Here is a 21,654-nt window from a genome sequence, read left to right on the forward strand (position 1 = left end):
GGAGATAGTGAAGGAAAAGGAAGCCTGGCATGCTGCATTTCATGGGGTCACAAAAAATCAGACATGACTTAGCAACTGAACAACATGTTAGTGATACTCTGAAATCAATTCAAGTTGATCAAATCATGAATTCTGAATAAAAAGCTCATGGCAAATTAACAGTATTTTGTAAGAGGTAATTACAGTAAATGGGGTAATTATACAGAAAGTGATGAAAAACAATGGACTTTGGAGCCAGATTATCTGGAGTGGAATTCTAGCTCTACCACTTACTAGATGTGTGGCCATGGACAAGCTACTTATCCTCTTTGGGCCTCAACTTTATCATTTTTTAAAAATGCATATAATAATAGCATCTGCCTTTCAGGGCTACTGTGAGGATAACATTAGAAACTACACGTAAAATTGCTTATAAGTACCTGGCACATAGTATGCTAAATGAGTGTTATTTATTTTTAGAAGGAAGGAGAAAAAAATGAAGAAAGTAGTCTCTATCCAATTTTCATTAATTTTCTAGATTAGAGAGTAGCCTTTCCAGAGACAGAAAAAAATTGTTAAACTATAAACAAAACCACTTATGTTTCACATAATTATTCATGTTAATAATTAATGAAATTTGATTAAAACTCCAGTACAGTACACAGAAAAAAAATTAAATCTTACATGGCTGATAACAGGAAATTACTCTTAAGAACAACAGGGCCCATTTCAAAAGTGAACAAGTGAATGAAATCATTAATCCCTATGACATTCCTGCCTTTCGGTGAACCAAGAAGAGCTTTAAATGAGCTGGAAGAAATGCTCTGAGGGACCTGCTGCACTCAGGGTTGTTTGGTTTTTCAAGGAGGGTGCTCCTGCTTGCAGGGCGGCCCCAGTCTCATGAGGAGCTTTAGTAGAGAGTTTCCCCTCAAACACATCGCATCCCCTCGCATATGTGATTCCTTTGTTCAGAACACACTTTCCCCGACAAAGCTGTTGTGATGTATGTGGTAAGCTGAATAACAGGTAATTCCCTTCGCTCATGGGATCCACTGTCAGCCTGTCTTCTACAAATAGGCCTATTCCTGACCTTTGCATGCCATGAACCCAACAAGTATCCAGAGTGTCCACCTCCTCCGTCTATGCCAAAAACACACCTGAAAAGTAAAAGTGTGGGACTATTTAACAACAGTGACAAATGTGATTGAACACATGGAGTCAGGAGCAACTGTGCTGTCATCAAGAATTCATGAAGGTCAGTACAAGGTTCTGTCCTGGCATGCCCTCTTCCCAGAGAACCCAAAGGGACCTTTCTCAACAAGCTCCTTCTTAACGTTGCAGTTATTCCCACTTTATAGCAAATGAATCTGAGGACGTTCTGAGAGCGTTACATTTTTAAAGAAACACTTCAGTTATATTTACTAAAGATGGGCTTTTAACATATTAACAGTTGTTTCAGCGCACATTGTTTCTTTGAATATCTATCGAGCACTTTGGGAAAATTACTGGGAGTTCAGGACATCCTTCACTCTTTCTGCAAACATGTACTGAGGGCTAAACGGTGCCAGATGCTCTCCTGGGTAAGGAGGACAGACAGTGCCAGGAGAAGCACAGGAAACAGGCATCAGAAATGCTGGGCTGAGAAGCAGATTAAAGAACTGTTCTCATGTGACACATTCACCTAAAGTTACATCTATACTCTAGGGTCCTAAAAGGCTGGGTTGCTGGGTTCCACCTTCTTTGCTTAACATACTGTATCAGGCACAAAAAAGCACTTCTTAAAAAGGATTTGTTTTCCGGAGGATTATGAAGATCTGTTTTTCTTCAGACTGGGGCCAAAATAACGTTTGAGCTAGAGCTTAACTAGTAGTTCCAACTGTATTCCTCATGTAAATTAAAAGTCTGTAAGTTTACCAAAATACTGGCTATCTCAAATCTCTAAAAAATTGTCATTGAAAATATTCCCCTCTAATACTGTGTCAAACTCTGAAGCACTGGAACAATCTGAACCTGTGAAAAATATGTGGGTTCCAAATTTGAAAAACCTGATTATGACCACACAGGTACATCAGTATGGGAAATTCAGTGCCCAATATGGCTAAGGTAAAAGGTTCTTCACTGTGAATAAGATTTTCTATCATTACCCTAGAGAAGACTGCTCAAAGAAATTGCAATGAAGACCCTTAAACAGCTTCACTCTGTAGTCTTAGAAGAGCAATTAAAGCAAGGTAAGTAGACCTTTCTGTTCATTTTGCAGCCAAGATATACTGGGAAAATCTGGGATTAAAGCAATTTTAATGTACAGAGAAATGACCCAGAGCTACTGGGTCAACATCAGTGCAAAAAGTAGGCACCAGAACAGGGCATTCTTACTGTCAGCTTCTAACCTTCACGAGCTCCCGGAGAGAGAAGAACCTAGACTTGTCACCATGACCCGCCAGCCAGTAGTGCAGGAAGCCATTCCACAGAAAACACTGTTTTCAAATTCATCATCACAGGGTGTGCATGTGCACATGTCTGTATGCATACGTGTGCGTGTTTTAATCCGATGATCAGCGAAGCATGCACTTGTAAATCTGCCACTTCCACATCACTGAACTGCAGGTCTGCACTTAGGCACACTTAGGCACCTAAAAGGCACACTTTTAGCGATAAAAGTCATCTTCCCCCAAACCACAGGTCAGTATCTGGGAGATCTGATAACAAATGGTGATTTTTCACCAATGCACTAGCCTCTAAGTCACCCCATCGTGGAATTCTCTTTGCTTTGCTGTTTCTCAGCAGTCCGTCAAGCTGGTTCCCAGAATTTGCTCCACAGAATGCTCAGCTTGGGCTCTTCCCTTCAATTCTGGTTTGTTCACTGTCAGACAGTCCAGGTGGCTCTTCCCTGACCAGCTGTCCTCTCTCCTCGGCCATGCCTTCTGCTGCCCTGAGACCCAAGGGACACCAGAGCCCTAGAGGGAGGCTGCTGTCATCACATTCTCTGTTGTCCTTTCATTCATTCAACAAGAGCTCCTGAGCAACTCTAAATGTCACATAAAGTGCCACCAAAGATGGCTAAGATGGCCCTAGCACACTAGCAGAGTGGACCGGGGGTGTGACGGTGCTAAAAACAATAGCAGCTTCTAGTAGCAAACCCCTAGTTTGGTTCTGCTTAACAAATTGAATGGCAACACCGAATGACGCAACACCAGAGACCTGGTGCCCTCTGTAACTGGACACAGCTGGCTGCTGCATAAAATGCTCTAAACAACTCAAAGATCCCAGGTGCTCAGCAGCCCGCCTGCACAACCGCTCCCACAGTCAAGGGCTCTGCAGCCTCATGAATGTGAGCACGGCGCCAGGCCAGAGCAGGGAGACAGATGCCTGTTAGGCGCTTCACCACAAACCGGCTGAGTTGAGGTTCTCATCTCTGTCAAGTGGGACTAACAACATCAACCCCTCACTGTGTCAAAGGACCATGAAAAGCAATAAACGAGACACCATGTGACAAGATATCCTGAAAGGCCAAACGGCTATAAACTGTCCAGCAGTACCATCATGGGGAGTAATAGTTTAGGGGCACAGCTATTACAAAAGATTCTTAAACACTTGCAGGTTCAAGGTGCACACGGTGCTGGGGACTACACAGCCTCGAGTGTCCTGTGACAGCCCCTGACCTCTCTGTGATTAGTAGGAAGGAAGGGTCAGGCCACGAGAAGAAAAACACATTTCTGCATAATTGCCCAAGTTAAACCTGCTCCTCTCACTCAGCCTGACAAATCATTCCCTGCTTATTACTTTCTATAATTTAATATATATAAGTGCTTTACTGGCAAGCTTCTCGAAAGAATAAATAATACTTAATGACTGCCTACAGTTTAATTAACTCATGATTGAACTTCTCATGGATCACTATAAACACTAAATTATATCCTTCCTCAAAGCTGCCATGGACAGAATTCTTGTTCCAAGCTTTAACTCTCCTGCCTAAACAATTCCGAAATTTCAGCAAATCTGTACACTGGACAGGGAGGTGAGAGAATCAACCTTAATGCCTGGTTATAAAGTGTGTTATTTTATAGAGCAAGGACGAGGTCTTAATTTAAATAAGATTGAAAATGTGCACATGTCCGAACATCTCATTTATATTACAGCAATCATTAAACATCTCTGGATCTAGGGCAGTCTGATTAGCATAAACTCTGCGTATTACCACAAGGTTTCGAGTTTCTACTCCAGCTTCTCATCTGAGCTGCCATTTTCTGTCTGCGTGATGCTGCAAATAAATTCTCCCCTTGGCACGGCTCAGCTGTCAGGCACCTCTGTTCTATAATGAACCCATGAATTACATCTCCTGCTCTGTCATCCCTGGTCTCACACATCAAAATATTGTTCTTCAATTGTAATTTATAACTTAATTTAAATGTCCCTTTTACTATGACCTTTTTAGATCAAATGGCATTGCAGCTGGCAGCTACTGCTACGCCAAAGTATTCTTCTGCAATTACAGCCATTATAATAACTGTAGAAAAAGCCTATCTGAGGTTAGATTGCATTCATGTTAAATATTAAATAATTGTAGTCCATTAGGGATAATATTAAATTTCAAAGTCTTTTGCTCTGCAAAATACACTGTTTATTTATAAGAAATTGCCAAAATAACTTAGAAAGGGGAAAAAAAAGTGGAATTTGGAAACGATCTTAAAATTCCTCATGTAGTTTTAAACATTTGAATTATTCCTCACTAACATGAGAAAGCTGTCTGAAATCCAACAACTGAAAATGTCCTCTCATAATATATAATTCACAAATGCCTATATATTTTCATTCATTCCTCTATCACCAATGATCTCATTCAGTTCAGTTCAGTTGCTCAGTCATGTCCAACTCTTTGTGACTCCATGGACTGCAGCACTCCAGGCTTACCTGTCCATCACCAACTCCTGGAGCTTGCTCAAACTCATGTCCCTTGAATTGGTGATGACATCCAACCATTTCACACTCTGTCATCCCCTTCTCCTCCTGCCTTCAATCTTTCCAAGCATCAGGGTCTTTTCTAATGAGTCAGTTCTTTGGATCGGGTAGCCAAAGTGTTGGAGCTTCAGTATCAGTCCTTCCAATGAACATTTAGGATTGATTTCCTTTAGGATTGACTGGTTGGCTCTCCTTGCAGTCCAAGGGACTCTCAAGAGTCTTCTCCATCAACACTTCAAAAGCATCAATTCTTCAGTGCTCAGCTTTCTTTATGGTCCAACTCTCACATCCATACGTGACAGGAAAAACCATAGCTTTGACTAGATGGACCTTTGTTGGCAAAACAATGTCTCTGCTTTTTAGTATGCTGTCTAGATTGGTCATAGTTTTACTTCCTAGGAGCAAGCATCTTTTAATTTCATGGCTGCAGTCACCATCCACAGTGATTTTGGAGCCCAAGAAAATAAAGCCCGGTGATTGAGTACAAAGCTCAAAACATGATACACACACACATTCAAATACTAGAGCTAAGACTGAAAGCACAATGCTTAGTTTTGTTTGGCCACTGTCACTCCTAATAATGCTACTTAAGCACTGGAGAGGATAAATTTCTCTGAATACTCTTATGGGTGCACATTTGAGAGATGAAGGTAAAGACACAGAATTTAACTGCTGAGAGTAAGGGCTGAAGGAAAGATTCAGTTAATTTTCAGAAAGAAATACATTTTCGCTCCCCCTCTAACACATTCTGAATAAGCGCAATGTTCTAGAAATTATGTCAGCCCCTGAGATCACAAAGGAGAAGAGGGGGGGGACCAACATTTTTTGAGTGCTGCCTGTGCTAGGAACTTGCACATCTGTGTGTGGGCTCAGTTGCTCATTTGTGCTCAACTCTATGAGACCCCATGGACTGCAGCCTGCCAGGCTCCTCTGTCCAGGCAAGAATACTGGAGTGGGTTGCCATTCCCTTCTCCAAAGGTGCTACAAAGAGTTGGACACCACTGAGGGACTGAGCATGCTTATACTTAATAAAGAGCAACAGTCAAATTAAAAACACTATTCCAGGAGGAAGTAATAAAAGGCAGTTATTATGTCTAGGCAATAATTCACTTATAACAATTTCCAATGGCTAGTACAACACTGTATCATTTCTCATTTGCAGTTCTCACACATGTATTTAGAAAACAGGTCACAATCTCCTGGCTACAGTGCTTTCAAAGATATTCTAAACCCACAGAACAGGGGCTTCAACCACAAGGTGATTAGAAAGCAAACACCAAAGGCTGGCACATCAGCTGAGGTCAGTAAACTATTTTTAAAATATAGAACAAACCAAATCTTAGCCATTTCTGACCATTTGTCTGTTTTTAGCATCTAATCTGACATTGTCTTTACAAACATAAACACCTGGACAGGAGAATCTGAGACGACGCTGGCACCAAAGATGCAGGTTTGGGGGTTCCGCAGAGGTGAGATCTAAATGAGAGAAAGCTCCCAGCTCTGGCTTAGACTCAAACACTTGTCCTGCCACTAGCTGTGTGATAAGAAGTGAATTATTTTTCTAAGCCTCAGTTTTCTTAGTTGTAGAAAGGAAGAACATAGAATCTATGCTGAAGACCTGTTTAGGATGAAATAAGTTATGCGGTCATCACTGAGCCTGATTCCGGAAGGAGGAAATGTTTCATTAAGGAGAGCTGACTGAGAAGGGATGGGATGCGATGAGTGTCAAGGGAAAGTGCTCTGGTGCTAGGAGAGTGAGTATGCCTTAGAGCACCACAGGGGTGAGCTTATCCTACAGTACAAAGAAGACAGGACAGAAGATGGGGATGAGAAGGGAAACAATGGAGAACCTGATGACCCGGGGGGCTCTCAGGAGTGAGATGCCAGGCTGTCCTGGGGAGGGAAGTAACATCCTGGGCAGAGGGGTCCTGGAGGACCCTGCTCTGAGCGGCAGTGTGGCCTCTGGACTCCTCCTCTGTACCAGAGAGGCTGGACTGGGTCATTTTTCGGAACCCCTCAGTTTTTAATCTTCTTTCTCTTTATAGATTTTTTTTCAGTTTTTTATTTATTTTTGGCTAGACTGGGTCTTTGTTGCTGCAGGCAGACTTTCTCTAGTTGCAGCACTCAGGTTTCTTATTGCAGTGGCTTCTCTCGTGGAGCACGTGCTTTTAGCGTGCGGGCTTCCGTGGTTGCGGCACACAGGCTTAGCTGCCCTGCAGCACGTGGGATCTCTCCCAACTAGGGATCAAACTTGTGTCCCTTGCACTGGCAGGCAAACTCTTTACCACTGAACCATCAGGAAAGTTCCATAGATGTTTTAGAAAGGTAAAACTCTAAAGGATATTCTATAGACAAATGAATAAATAAATGGAAATATTAATACACTCATTTAGAAAAGTAAACAAACCATATAGCCACTGAACTATACCAAACTGCCCAGGCCAAACACTGACCAGCTATTGCAGATGCTTCATTTATACCTTAAGGATTTAAGGTTAATGTCTTAACTTTCAGGTTTCTGCAAAAGCTGGACGAGCTCATGCCACGGGTCTTTAAATGAAATTATGCATAATTATCTACACAGCTCACAGTATAAAACCTCACTTCCCTGAAACAAAACCTTTCCTCCTGCTTTCTGTGTGAGTTCCAGCCCAGGACATGAAGGAATCTGGGCTGTGGCGGATCCAGTCCAGGGCATGGAAAGGGAGGACAGCTCCTCAGAACTTACTTAGCACACAAATCCACTGATGAGAAGACCCAACTTAATGATACAAAATGAGGAGTGTAACTCCAGACACAGAGAGAAAAACTCCCAGCAGAGTCAGGAATCGTCATTATTTGTCAGCTTAGAAAGATCTATCTCAGATCACAGGCAGAAACTGTTCAGGGCCACAGTGGAAATTAAAACACTTTTTTCACTTACTCCTAGAATCTTCACAGCCTTGAAAACAGAAAAATGGCAAGGGAAGTGCTAACCTAGAGGGTGACAGAAAAACATAGCTCTTTTCCCTTATGCAGTCATTAGTGAACCCATTCCTAAATGCTCAAGTGAACTAGGAAGTACACATAAAAGGTTAGCCACAGGTCAATTATAACCAGATTCCTACAAACAATTAAATTTTTTAAAAAATAAAAACAACCTCAAGATCAACTGCATCAGTATTAAAAGAAACCATTTACAAAAAGTGCTTGAATTCCTACTCAGTAGAATTTAAGTGCAGAAATGACTGCTTCCCATCCACAAGGCTCACTAACCTGAACCTTAGTGATATTTGACGAGTAATTTTAAGGCTGCGTAAACAACAGTGTATTATTCTTTCTGGCTGCAATGATAAAGTAATGGAACAAAGAAAATCAAAGATGCACACAGCAAAGCATGCAAGACTACAGAGGTGGGGAATGCTTCTGAGTGACTGCTCTTTTATCTAGAAACCTCATCCAAGAACAAAGTGAGTGACTAAGAAACAAACAACGAGGCTTTGGGCAACCCCAGCAATGCCTCCAGCTATGGCCCTGGAGAACCAAGAAGCCTCGCCCTGAGCCTTAGCTTAGCCTGCTTAGCCTCCTCACCATTCTGGATTTCTCAGTCTAACAAGAGGTCTGAAAGAACAAAGGAAAAAGACTGTACAATTTCAAAACACAGCAGCAGCAGAAGAGAGCCTGACTGTGGAAGACTACCAAGCTTGGCAAATACTATACAAACCAAAGACCTCAAACTCTCAACAGTCCCAAAAGATTCTGTGTGATGGCGGCCAGCATGATAACTCAGAGGCATCAAGTGAAGTCAGACTGGAGAACACATGAAAACGTGTATCTCGCTGGTGAAATGGCTGGGGGAAGGGGTAGAAAGAGGAGAAAAATTTAGAGCCATCCTTCCCCCAAATCCTTGAAGAACTAGTATTCCAAAGTACTGGAGTAGGCTGGAACACTTCTGGCTTCCCAGGTGGTGCAGTGGTAAAGAACCCACCTAACAATGCAGGAGACCAAGACCTGATCCCTTGGTCAGGAAAAACTCCTGCACAAAGGAATGGCAACCCATTCCAGTATTCTTGCCTGGGAAATCCCATGGAAAGAGGAGCCTGGCAGAGCTACAATCCAGGGAGCTGAAACAGTTGAACATGACTGAGCACGTGTGGACACACACACACACACGCTGGAATACACACTCAACCCATTCTGTGGTCAAGGAGGAAGCTAACCAAAGCCAGGCAGCAAGACAGGCAAGGGTGGGCAGGTCATGTGGTGATGTAAGAAGCTCTGAGAATGACTGGCTATGGGGAAATGTTTGTCTCTTAGAGAAGAGATGGCCAGGGCAGAGCTGAAGGACAGGAGATGGAAGAGACAGTATAGACTTTAGAAAGGAACAGCTTCAAAGGTAGCCAGGGCTGATCCCAGGCCACTGCAACCAGATCTACCAGCAGCACAAGACCTTGCCCCCAAGAGCCCCTGAGGGGCAGGCTGGGTCCATTTAGGGTAGAGCCAAGGGAGAAATACTCAGCAACCTGACAGGTCAGAGTAAGTCAGTTAACATGGTTAACCATAGATGATAATCTATGGTTATCTATAGATTCTATAGGTTATCTATAGATAATCTATAACCATAGATGATAATTCTCTTATCTAAATAAATATATTCTTTGTACAAAGAAAGCCACATACATGGTATATTATGCCAATAAAAATGTGACAGTATTTTAGAAACCGAATGTCCTTGGATTTTACAGAAATATCACAGTCACTACTAGAATACTTTTATGTTCTCAAGATGATAATGTTCACACTTAAATCTAAGTAAGTTATAACTGATAGAAAGGGGTAGGAAATAAACTATTACAGAAAATTAAAAATAAGTACAATTTATTTTAGTAACACTGTATACAACAGTAAAACCCAGCTGTTGGGGGGCTGAAAAACCACCACCAGAAGACCTCCACACCAAACCCCGGCAATATGCAACTGCAACCTTATTTGAGAAAAAGGTCTTCACAGACATGACTGTGATGAAGTTAAGGATTTTAAGATGAGAAGACAATTCTAGATTATTCAGGTGGGCCCAATATCCAATGACTAGCATCCTTACAAAAAGAGGGGCTGTGGAAAAACACGGGACAGAGAAGACCTAGATACACAGAGAAGACAGCGAAGTGACGGCAAGCAGAGAGAGGGTGACCACCAGCCCCGCGGAGCTCAAAGCCGCTCGGTGCTAGAGGAGGAACAGGATGATTTTCCCCGAGGAGCTAGAGGGAGGCATGGCCCAAGTGACACCCTGATTTTGAACTTCTGGGCTCCAGAACTGTGAGAAATCTGTTGCTTTAAGTTCTGAAGTTTACGGTACACTATTTGCCAGAGCAGCCACAGGAAACTACTACACTGACCTTCAAACTTTGGGGTAAAAAAATTTATCTAGGAGAGTTGTGGGGAAAAAAAAGTTATTCTGAAATATATTTCAAACTAGTATTAAGAAACACACATACTAGTACAAACACTATAAATCTTAATATTCTACATTTCAGAAGTTATGTTAATATATGAGCCCTTTTAAAACTCATGGGCCTACTTTATTCTAAGGTTAAACGCTTACTTAGATTTCAACATTCATCAAATGCTCTCCCATAAGGGCTTTGCAAAGAGCAGGGACTCTATCACATTTATTGCTGAATAAATAAATGAATGAATGATTGTATTAAAGCCTCTTCTTCAATGTAAAAGGTCTAAGGGCTTTTATCCTGACTTGCTAAATACTTACCATATTGATATTAATGCTTCATACCGGTTCACAGGTGCTAAAATTCCAACTGACTGATGCTATAGTAGACATTTTTCAAACCACCACGGAAGCCTCAAAACATTTTATTAGTATTTAGCACAGAAAAAAAATCTTATGAGACAGAAATTTTTTTTAATTAGCAAAGGGACTTTCTAACTTTGGCCAAACCAAAGTAAAAGCTTTTGTTTGCTGAGACCCTGGGAGGACAGAGGGAGACACGCAGTCAGGTAGCAGCAGGAACAGTTTTCAATTGGCTGAACAATGAATCGCCCAAAGTGCAGATTCTCAAGAGGACTTCGATGAGGCGCTGGGCTCGAGTTGGACTATCCTCATAGTCCGACACATAAAGTTTAAAACATGTGCATACGTCAGAGTGTGCTTAATAAACTGCAGGTGCTAACCACACTTCTCTCACAGAATTGTTATAAAGATCAAATGCAATCATTCATAAGAAGCACTTAAACTTTCACCTAACATATAAGGACTCAACCAACAAGTACATTTTAATTTTGTTACAGCTTATTAATATTGTTGTTATTAATGACATCAGGCAGCTGACCAATAGCTGATAACTAGTAAAATGAGAGTAACACTGGTAAACTTAAGGTTTGATGTCTGGTTGAAAATTCAGTCAAAAAGCTGAGCGGGGGAGAGAATGGCTTAGCAAAGGCATTTACACACAGAAAAATGAAATAAGACAAAGACAAAACACAATGAAAAAAAAGCACATGATGCGTACATTTTCATAAAAGCTTACTGCACCGAGGTAAGCTTTCAGGGTAATTGAAGATAACTTCTTGTCACCACATGCTGATCAAATCTGGCAAGTATTGCTTTAGTGTACGTGCCACATTTTAAAAGACATACAGACAGAGCTGACCACAAGGAAAAATAAAATGGTTATGAACAAAAATGGTTATACACATGTGAATGTGAAGTCACTTAGTCACGTCCGACTCTTCGTGACCCCATGGACTGTAGCCTACCAGGCTCCTCCGTCCATGGGATTCTCCAGGCAAAAGTACTGGAGTGGGTTGCCATTTCCTTCTCCAGTATATATATATATATTTTTTTTTTCACATATTAATATACATAGAAATATACATATATAGAGAGAAAAGAGAGAGAAATGTTCATTAGATACTGAGTTCATAGATGCTTACTGTACTATTTTTTTTCCAATTTTCTGTACACTGGAATACTTTTCAAATTAAAAATGAGAATATTTTTATTATCTTATTTATATAAATATTTTATTTATAGGAAAAATAAAAAACTATATTCCCTTCAATTTAGAATTTTAATTTGAGACAAAAATGCAACAAGAGATGGGAATACACAGTGAAAACTGAGGCCACTTAAGGAAATGGAACAGAAGCTTTCCAACATTCAAAGTTAAAAGAAAAAAAGATTTTTAAGTCATGGATGTATTATAACTCTGAACAAAGGCTTACTCAGTCCTATATTAAACTGCCTTTCTAACCAAGTAAACTTTATTATTTCAGAATTCTAAATTAAAAGAAAATAGGTCCACATATGCACACCAAAGGGTGGTAACTTCTGATACAATTATCAGATAAATAAATGACTTACCTGACAGAGGATATGATTCTGAATTACTTACAGAGGTATTTCCACTAAGTAGACATTTCTTGCACCTGCTAATACTCAAAAATATCTGTTGACTCACTTAAACCTCTAACCCCTCCAAAATCAAGTTCACACAGTCCAAAAAAAAATTGTGAACAATTCAAGTGAGGTATTTTCTCTACAAGTATAATCTAATCTTTGCCAGCATACATTAAAGTAGTAAGTATTTAATTATATTATACACGTAATTCTTTCAAACAAAAACAGAATCATACTTCAGTTTTGTAACTTGCTTTTACATTTTTCTTAATTTATGACAAGACAGTTTATTTCATGCTATCCAAGATTAAACTAGATGCGGAAAAGATTACCTGCAACTGTGAGATCAATATTTGAGAAATTCCTACAAATCACTAGCCAATCCACTTTTACAGTAATACTTTCTATATTTCAGAGAATATGTTTGCTCCTTCAATGAGTACTACCATGAATGAACAGAAGTATTTTTTATTCTATACATTCATTAAGTCTCTGTAGATAAAGAACTGTAAGTCAGAATATGCAGAACTAGGAGAAAAGCTGATAGCTGACAGACAACTGCTTAGTTTTGGATATGGCACTAGCTATATAATGAAAAGCAAAGCAGTGACCTACCTATAAACACACCAAATCTACCAAGGAAGATTTCAAATGACTATCTACCAAGATTTGCTGTGAGTGTATTTTGTAAAGTGTAAAGAATAAGTAACTCCAACCTACCCTACCTACTTTTCCTGACATTTTCTTCTGCCTCTAATGGACTAACTTCCAATTAATAATATAAACAAGTCATTACCTGTTGTGTGTGAATACAATCATTTTTCCATGCCAAATATGCCATGTATTGCTGCTAGAATCATTGCCTGGGAACATCAATGGTAAACAAAAGCTCTATGGCCATTTCCCAAGTCCAAAAATCCTGTTTACTTGAGGCCACAGTCTCTACAGTCCAAGAACTGTCTCGGACAAACAACTTAATAAGCAAGTTCTGGATGACAAATTAAAAGTCAATACTGCTGTGTGACAGCAGTGCATCCATCTGAGTTTATAAGCACATTGGCTAAGCAGTACTAAGTTTACTGCATTACTCACACAAATTTATGGGAAAATGTTAGGTTCTGCCATTTTTAAGCCAAATACATATCATCAAGATCCACTACCTAGTACTAGGGAGACTTTCCTGCACTTGACGCAGTGGAAAGGGGGCCTCCAGACAAAATTTCAGGTGTGACCAATGATGGTGTATGTTTCGTTTCCCAGCCACAAAAAACACAGAGCCGCCTTAAAGAAGGAAAAACGAAAGAAACGGCACCGGGAACTGGCTAGCCTGGGAGATTCAGGTAATGGACTCACTCATCTTGTTTTCTTTGTATAAACTTGTTGCCCATACTGCAGCAAAATTGAGGCCCCAGTGTCAAAAGAGAGGTGTGTATCTGATGAAGTGCAGGGCCTGGTTCTTGCGAAGCTAAGTTATTTTATAACCATGTTAGAGAAAATACTAACGTTTTAAATAAGACAGAGAAAGGTATGGTGAATCACTACTATCTGTAAATATTTGTAAAGAACTTGATCTCACGGGTGTAAGAATTGTGAATTTCAGCAGCTACTAAGTGTTAACTACTCAGTCGATGTTTTCCCATGTACTGGTCAAGTATATTAATTAGACATTGTTCAGCTTTTTCTCAAACTGAAATAGAGTAAGGTACCTATATTGAGGCAAATGATAACTGAAACTATTGTTTTTCTTTTAACTATTTACAAGCATAAAACTAGTGGTGGAACTTGACTGTAAACATACATAAAGAAAATCAAATAAAATCACACAACCCATTCACATCTACATAAATGTAATACTAGGGATTATATGGAAAAAAGTCTTAAAAATATTTGTTTTGATAGCTGTTACTGGATTATGTGGTGTTTGCAGTGCTTTATTATTGTTGCCTTATAATTGTTAAACACTTTTTTCCTGTTGGGAAAAATAGTGGAACCTTAATTTGTCCAATGATGATGATATGTATTTGGTTATACACATACATGTATATAAAACCTATACCATGGACAGAGGATGAGATGGTTAGCTAGTATCACAACTCAATGGACGTGAATTCAAGCAAACTCCAGGAGATAGTGGAGTACAGGGAAGCTGGGCATGCTGTAGTCCACGGGGTCACAGAGTCAGACACGACATAGTGACTGAACAACAAATGCTGATAATCAGTTGAAAAGGTCTTGGTTATATGACAAAGTTTCAACTACATGGTCTCTTTCTACATCTTTATTTATACTACCATTAACAATATGAGGAGGATTCCAATATCCTGCTATGATATAAATACAACACTAACAAAAGTGCTTGTCAAAACTGATTTAAGTAAGATGTTCTTAAAAATTATTGGGAAAAAATTGGATAAAATTATTGGATTTCCATAAATAGAAAGCATGTAGCATATCAAATAATACTCTTTTCATCCAAAATCCTGACAGAACAAAACTACCACCCTCTAACCAAGTAATGGTGACTAATCCGAATGGAGAATAATAAAAAGAGGAGAATTTAAGTAAAGGGTGTTAGGGTGGAATCAATTTAGGAGAATCCTGATCATATAATTTGTGTGCTTAGTCACTCAGTCATGTCTTTTGGACTCTCTGCAACCTCATGGACTGTAGCCTACCAGGCTCCCCTGTCCACGGGGATTCTCCAAGAAAGAATACTGGAGTGGGTAGGTGTTCTCTTTTCCAGGAGATCTTCCCAACTCAGGGATAGAATACAGGTCTCCTGCACTGCAGGCGGATTCTTGACCATCTGAGCCACTGGACAAACAATAATAAAAGGACCTTTTGGCAACACATTATTTGGGAGCTGGGTAATACTCAACATCCATTTAAGTCTGGAGCACTGCAAAGCTAATTCAGGGCCAAGTGTTTCAGGGAAGTCCATTTATAAAGAACAAACAGAAAATCTCTGAGAGATGTTCTATAGACTTAAACATTTTAGCATGAAAGACAGGAACATGAAAATGATTCTGAGTGTAGGCTTACTCTGATGTGCCAACTTTACAACACCAAGTTCTGGGTGATCAAATGTGATTTGGACTTGAACCTGATTTACTTATTCCATCATTCAACAAATATTTAGTGTCTCTCTCCACCATGTACCAGGCATTGGGTTATAGCTCAGAAAACAAAAATGATTAATACTCAGTGGTTAACAAACAGTGATATTTATAGATCAGAGATAAAAACTAACTATTAAGTGATTGGAAGCCTTTAATCCTCTGTTGAAGGAGATGTGGGTGTGCATAAATAAGTAAGCAAACACATACATACTTTCGTGAATATGTAAAAAGCTTAATACAAATATCTAACAGCCACCCATATTTCAGGGAATAAAACTGTCCAGGCAAAGGTGAAATCTTTGCTGCATGATTATAAATTGTACTTATATATAGTGAACATACATATGTTTAGTGTTAGTGAAAGTAAACATAAGAATGCAAATAAGTTTCTGAGAAAGAGAAGTCAAAGAATCTGAATTTTATTAGGAAATGGGAAAGATATCTGAGCTCAAAGAATAAAATCCAATATCAATTTAGTAAAAATAAGTCAGAATAGTATCTTCCAGGAAAACTTACCCTCAAGCTATGGGGCTCTGCTGCAGCTTCCAAGCATAAATATAAAGGTCTACTTTGTATTAATAAGAGACCAAATAAATGTAAGCATTTAAAGATGGCTGAATTAATCTCATTAGAATACTACAGGCCATTTATATATTACACAGCAATTATGTTCAAGAGTTACATATAAGCTAAATGTGTACAGATAAGCCTAAATAAAACTGATATGGGCTTCCCTGGTGGCTCAGTGGTAAAGAATCCACCTGCCAATGTAATAGACACAGGTTCAATCCCTATTCCTGGAAGATTCCACATGCTGTGGAGCAACTAAGGCTGTGCACCACAGCTACTGAGCCATTGCTGCAAAGCCCATACTCTGCAGCAGAGAAGCTACAGCAATGAGAAGGCCACACACCACGCCTACAGAGTAGCCCCCGCTCACCACAACCAGAGAAAAGACTGTGCAGCAAGGAAGACTCAGCACAGCCAAAATTTTGCTCTCGATTTTCTGAAGAAAATGCAGTGTATAAAATACCAGTCATTTGTTTTTCTAGTAAAATGTGTCTTATTTAACAGCAAAAAAAAAAAAAAATATTTTAATTAAAAGAAAACTCCTTAAAGAGAAACACACAGAAACATTTCTATCTCTGATCTTTCAGAGACAGCATCATTGCTTTGTCATATTTTAACATATTATTTAACATATGCTATATATGTTTATAAATAAAACAATTCTGCGTTTTTAGGCATTCACAATTTTAAAAAAAATAGTAAAACATAATAAAACATATTATGAGCAATGAAGAATTGATGCCTTTGAACTGTGGTGCTAGAGAAGACTCTTGAGAGAATCCCTTGGACAACAAGGAGATCAAACCAGTCAATCCTAAAGAAAATCAACCCTGAATACTCATTGGAAGGACTGATACTAAAGCTGAAGCTCTAATACTCTGGCCAACCTGATGTGAAGAGCTGACTCACTGGAAAAGACCCTGATGCTGGGAAAGATTAAAGGCAAGAGGAGAAGAGGGTGACGGAGGATGAGATGGTTGGATGACATCACAGACTCAAAGGACATGAGTCTGAGTAAACTTCAGGAGTTGGTGATGGACAGTGCAGCCTGGCATATTGCAGTCCATTGGGTCGCAAAGAGTCAGACACGAGTGAGTGACTGAACAACAACAACAAAAACATATTTTTGCTGACATACATTAAGAAGTATGCCCATAGTTACTAAGAATACCCTCTTGTAGTAAGAGAAGCCAACATATTTATTATGTATTCTTCCTTTATAACAGTACAAAACTTTTTTTATGTAAGAAGCAAAAAGATAAGAAATACATATTAATGATAATGAGCAAACAAAGAACTGTGTACCTAACTATTTCACAAGTTCACCACTGAATCAAAAGTAACATCGTGTGGCCATAAAGGTAATAATATATTAACTACTTCTGTGATTCTCCAATGACACTAGCTGTGCTATTAAAAAAGTAAGTGGCTTAAGTTTCATATGACCTGAGAATTATCTGCACGGTTAAAATGGACTAAACACTCCAAACAAAAGGTAGAGCTTGCCAGATGGGATAAAAAAGCAAGAAACAACTAGAAAGCTAAAGTACACAGAGGAGATACTTTAAACAAACAAACAAAAATCTGAAGTAAGAAGCTGGAAGAAGACATACCAGATGCAGACAAGAGGCATAAGAAAGCTAGAGCACTGTATTAATTTCGGACAAAACTGAATTCAAGACAAAGGGTATCAAAAAGGATCATACCAAAAGAGGAACAGGCTTAGTACATGGAGCAAGATCAGTATTAGAAATGTTCATACACCTAGTGATATAATTCCCACACACATGAAGCAAAACTAACAGAGACAAAAGGAGAAATAACCAAATTCACAATCACAGTGAAAGACTTTAATACATCCCTCAGTAACTGACAACACGACTAGATAAAAGAATGAACTTCCCTGGTGGCCCAGTGGTTAAGAATCCACCTGCCAATGCAGGCAACAGGAGTTTGATCCCTCGTGCGGGAAAATCCCACAAGCTGTGAAGCAAGCTCACCATGTTCTAGGGTCGTGCTCCACAACAAGAGAAGTCACCGCAATGAGAAGCCCACATGCCACAACTAGAAAGTAGCACCCACTCTGTGCAACTAGAGAACAATCGGCATGCAGCAAAAAAGACACAGCACAGTCAAACTAAAATAAATAAATAAGGCAGAGAAGATCTGAATGATAATATCAACTACCCCAAAGAAACTGACAATTATAAAACAGTACACCTAATAACTGCAGAATAGAAGTTCATTACAAATGCACATGGAACATTCACAAGATAAATCACATGCTGAGACAAGAACTAAGTCTCAGATCTCAACAGATTGAAATCTCACTGGGTACTCTTTGATCACAACAGAACTAAATTAGAAATCAATAACATTCCAAAAGGAGGGAAGGAGAGAGGGAAAAAAAATCCTAAGTCCATGCTAATTATACAATTTAATTCTACACAATCCACAGGTAAAAGAAGAAATCACACATAAAATTATTTTTAATTTTTTAACTAAAAGGTTATAGAAGAAAAACAAGTAAGAATCTGTGTCAGTTATTTAAGACCCCACCTTAGGAAGCTAGGAGAAAAAATATTCAAATTAACCCAAAATAAGTGGAAAAGAAATAATAGAACTAAGATTGAGAGATCAATGAAATAGAAAACAACGGGGGGGGGGGGGGGGAATCAATGAAACCAAACACTAAAACTTATCTGAAAAGATTAATAATATTGATAACCCTCTATTAAGAATGACTAAGAAGAGAGAAGATGCACGCTGCTTTGTCTTCTTTCTGCTGCCCTTTCCACTGTCTGGAGAACTTTCTCTCCCTGGGCACAATGGCAACTCTTATGGAAAAACTGATTGCACCAGTTGCAGAAGAAGAGGGAAAGGTTCCAAACAATAAGATCACTGTAGTGGGTATTGGACAAGTCAGTATGGCATGTGCCATCAGCATTCTGGGGAAGTCTCTGACTGATGAGCTTGCTCTTATGGATGTTTTGGAAGATAAACTCAAAGGAGAAATAATGGACCTGCAGCACAGGAGGTTATTCCTTCAGATACCAAAAATCGTGGCAGACAAAGATTACTCTGTCACTGCCAATTCCAAGATTGTGGTGGTTAAGTGCAGGAGTTCACTAGCAAGAAGGGGAGAGGCACCTGAATCTGGTGCAAAAGAACATTAACGTCTTCAAGTTCATCACTGTTCAGATTGTCAAGTACAGTCCCAAACTGCATCATCATTGGGGTTTCCAACCCAGCAGATATTCTCACATACGTTACTTGGAAATCAAGTGGATTGCCCAAGCACTGTGTGATTGCAAGTGGATGTAATCTAGATTCTGCTAGATTTTGCTGTCTTATGGCTGAAAATTAAAAGATGCTTCCTCCTTGGAAGAAAAGCTATGACCAACCTAGACAGCATACTAAAAACCAGAGACATTAATTTGCCAACAAAGTTCCGTCTAGTTAAAGCTGTGGTTTTTTCAATAATCATGTATGGATGGGAGAGTTGGACTATAAAGGAAGCTGAGCACCAAAGAATTGATGTTTTTGACCTGTGGAGTTGGAGAAGACTCTTGAGAGTCCCTTGGGCTGCAAGGAGAGCCAACCAGTCCATCCTAAAGGAAATCAACCCTGAATATTCATTGGAAGGACTGATGCTAAAGCTGAAACTCCAATATTTTGGACACCTGATGAAAAGAACTGACTCACTGGAAAAGACCCTGATGCCGGGAAAGATTGAAGGCGGGAGGAGAAGCGGATAACAGAGGATGAGATGATTGGCTGGCATCACAGACTTGATGGACATGAGTTTGGGTAAGCTCCGGGAGTTGGTGACGGACAGGGAAGTCTGGGATGCTCCAGTCCATGGGGTCACCAAGAGTTGGACACAAATGAGTGACTGAACTGAACTAACAGATGAAAAACTTGGCATTCATCTCAGCAGCTGCCACAGATGGATTTTGGGAGAACATGGCGACTCAAGCATGGCTGTGTGGAGTGGAGTGAATGTGCCCAGCATTTCTCTCCAGGAAGTGAATCCAGAAATGGGAATAGAGAATAATAGTGAAAACTGGAAGGAAGTACATAAGATGGTAGTTGAGAGTGCCTATGAAGTCATCAAACTAAAAGGATATACCAACTGGGCTACTGGAGTAAGTGTGGCTGATGTTACTGAATCCATGTTGAAAAATTTATTCAGGAATCATCCAGTGTCAACAATGGTGAAGGGCATGTATGGGCATTGAGAATGAAGTCTTCCTGAGCCTTCCATGTATTCTGAATGCTCGGGGGTTAACCAGTTTTACCAATCAGAAACTGAAAGATGAAGAGGTTGACCAACTCAGAAATAGCGCAGATACCCTGTGGGGCATCCAGAAGGACTTAAAGGAACTGTGGCTTCTGATAGCAAGGCTGTAGAAACTTAAAACTACAGTGTAATTAACCACAAGCCTTTAGTTTGCGTCTGTGTACATGGAGCACCATTATCTTTTGTCTTCCTAAGTCTGTGAATCTGGGCTCCCAGAATCAAGTCTTGTGGAGGATGCTAAATAACTGAAATTCTAACACACTACTAACAGGAATGTAAAACGGTACAGCCACTGTGGAAACTTGTTTGGTAAGTTTCTAAAAAGCTACCAGCACTGCCAGGAATTTACTCAAGAGAAATGAAAATATACGTTATAAAAAAAGACTTGTGTAACAATTCATAATGGCCAAAAGCTTGGAAAAAATCCAAATGTCCATCACCAGGTGAAAGGATAAAATACTACGGATATCCATGGATTGGAATACTACTCAGCAATAAAAAAGGCATGCACTACTGCTAATGTGACAACATACATCTACTATAAAATTACTGGGCTGAAAGACTCCAAACCCCAAGTATTACATATAATATTATTTTCATTCATGCAACATTCTAGAAAATGCAACTGATCTATAATGAGAAAAACGTATCAGTGGTTATCTGAGGCTAGAAGCTAGAAGCAGCACAGGATTATAAAAGAGCATGAGGCAACTTTTGGGAGATGCTGGAAATGATTTCTACCTTGAACACTGTAGTAGCTTCATTGGTATACACATCTAAAAAAACTCATCAAATTGCATACTTTAAATGAGAGCAGTTTATTATACAAAAATTACACTCCAATAAATTTTTTTAATATACACTAAAATTCTCATTTGGGAATAATGAAGAAAAATCTCAATTAAATAACCCAGAGGAGCTTATATTTAAAAATAGGTCCATATAATGGTAATATGGAGAAGGAAATGGCAACCCACTCCAGTATTCTTGCCTGGAAAACCCTAGGGACAGAGAAGCCTGGTGGACTACAGTCCACAGGGTCATGAAGAGTCAGACCTGACTGAGCATGTACACTCAAAATCGTAATAAAGAACAAACAGTTCAAAAATGTTCTATTAGTGACTGCAGTTTTAAACATTAAACTCTTTATTTGGGGAGTTGGTGATGGACAGGGAGGCCTGGCGTGCTGCAGTCCATGGGGTTGCAAAGAGTCAGACACGACTGAGAGACTGAACTGAACTGAACTGAAATTCAAACAGTCCTACTGGGCTACTAAACATCCTATAACGCAGCCACACTGCAGATTCCATATATTTTAAATTTCTACACTG

At 39.5% G+C, this 21,654-nt stretch overlaps 1 protein-coding gene and 1 pseudogene across 7 annotated transcripts in view; one reads left to right on the forward strand and one right to left on the reverse strand.

Annotated features, from left to right (window-relative positions):
• Positions 1-21,654, reverse strand: part of RERE (arginine-glutamic acid dipeptide repeats) — a 405,272-nt gene that overhangs the window by 95,572 nt on the left and 288,046 nt on the right. The gene's annotated exons all lie outside the window — the stretch shown is intronic.
• On the forward strand, positions 18,849-20,433 carry LOC110123695 (L-lactate dehydrogenase B chain-like; annotated as a pseudogene).

This window comes from Odocoileus virginianus, chromosome 11, assembly GCF_023699985.2.
Source record: "Odocoileus virginianus isolate 20LAN1187 ecotype Illinois chromosome 11, Ovbor_1.2, whole genome shotgun sequence".
Lineage (NCBI taxonomy): Eukaryota > Metazoa > Chordata > Mammalia > Artiodactyla > Cervidae > Odocoileus > Odocoileus virginianus.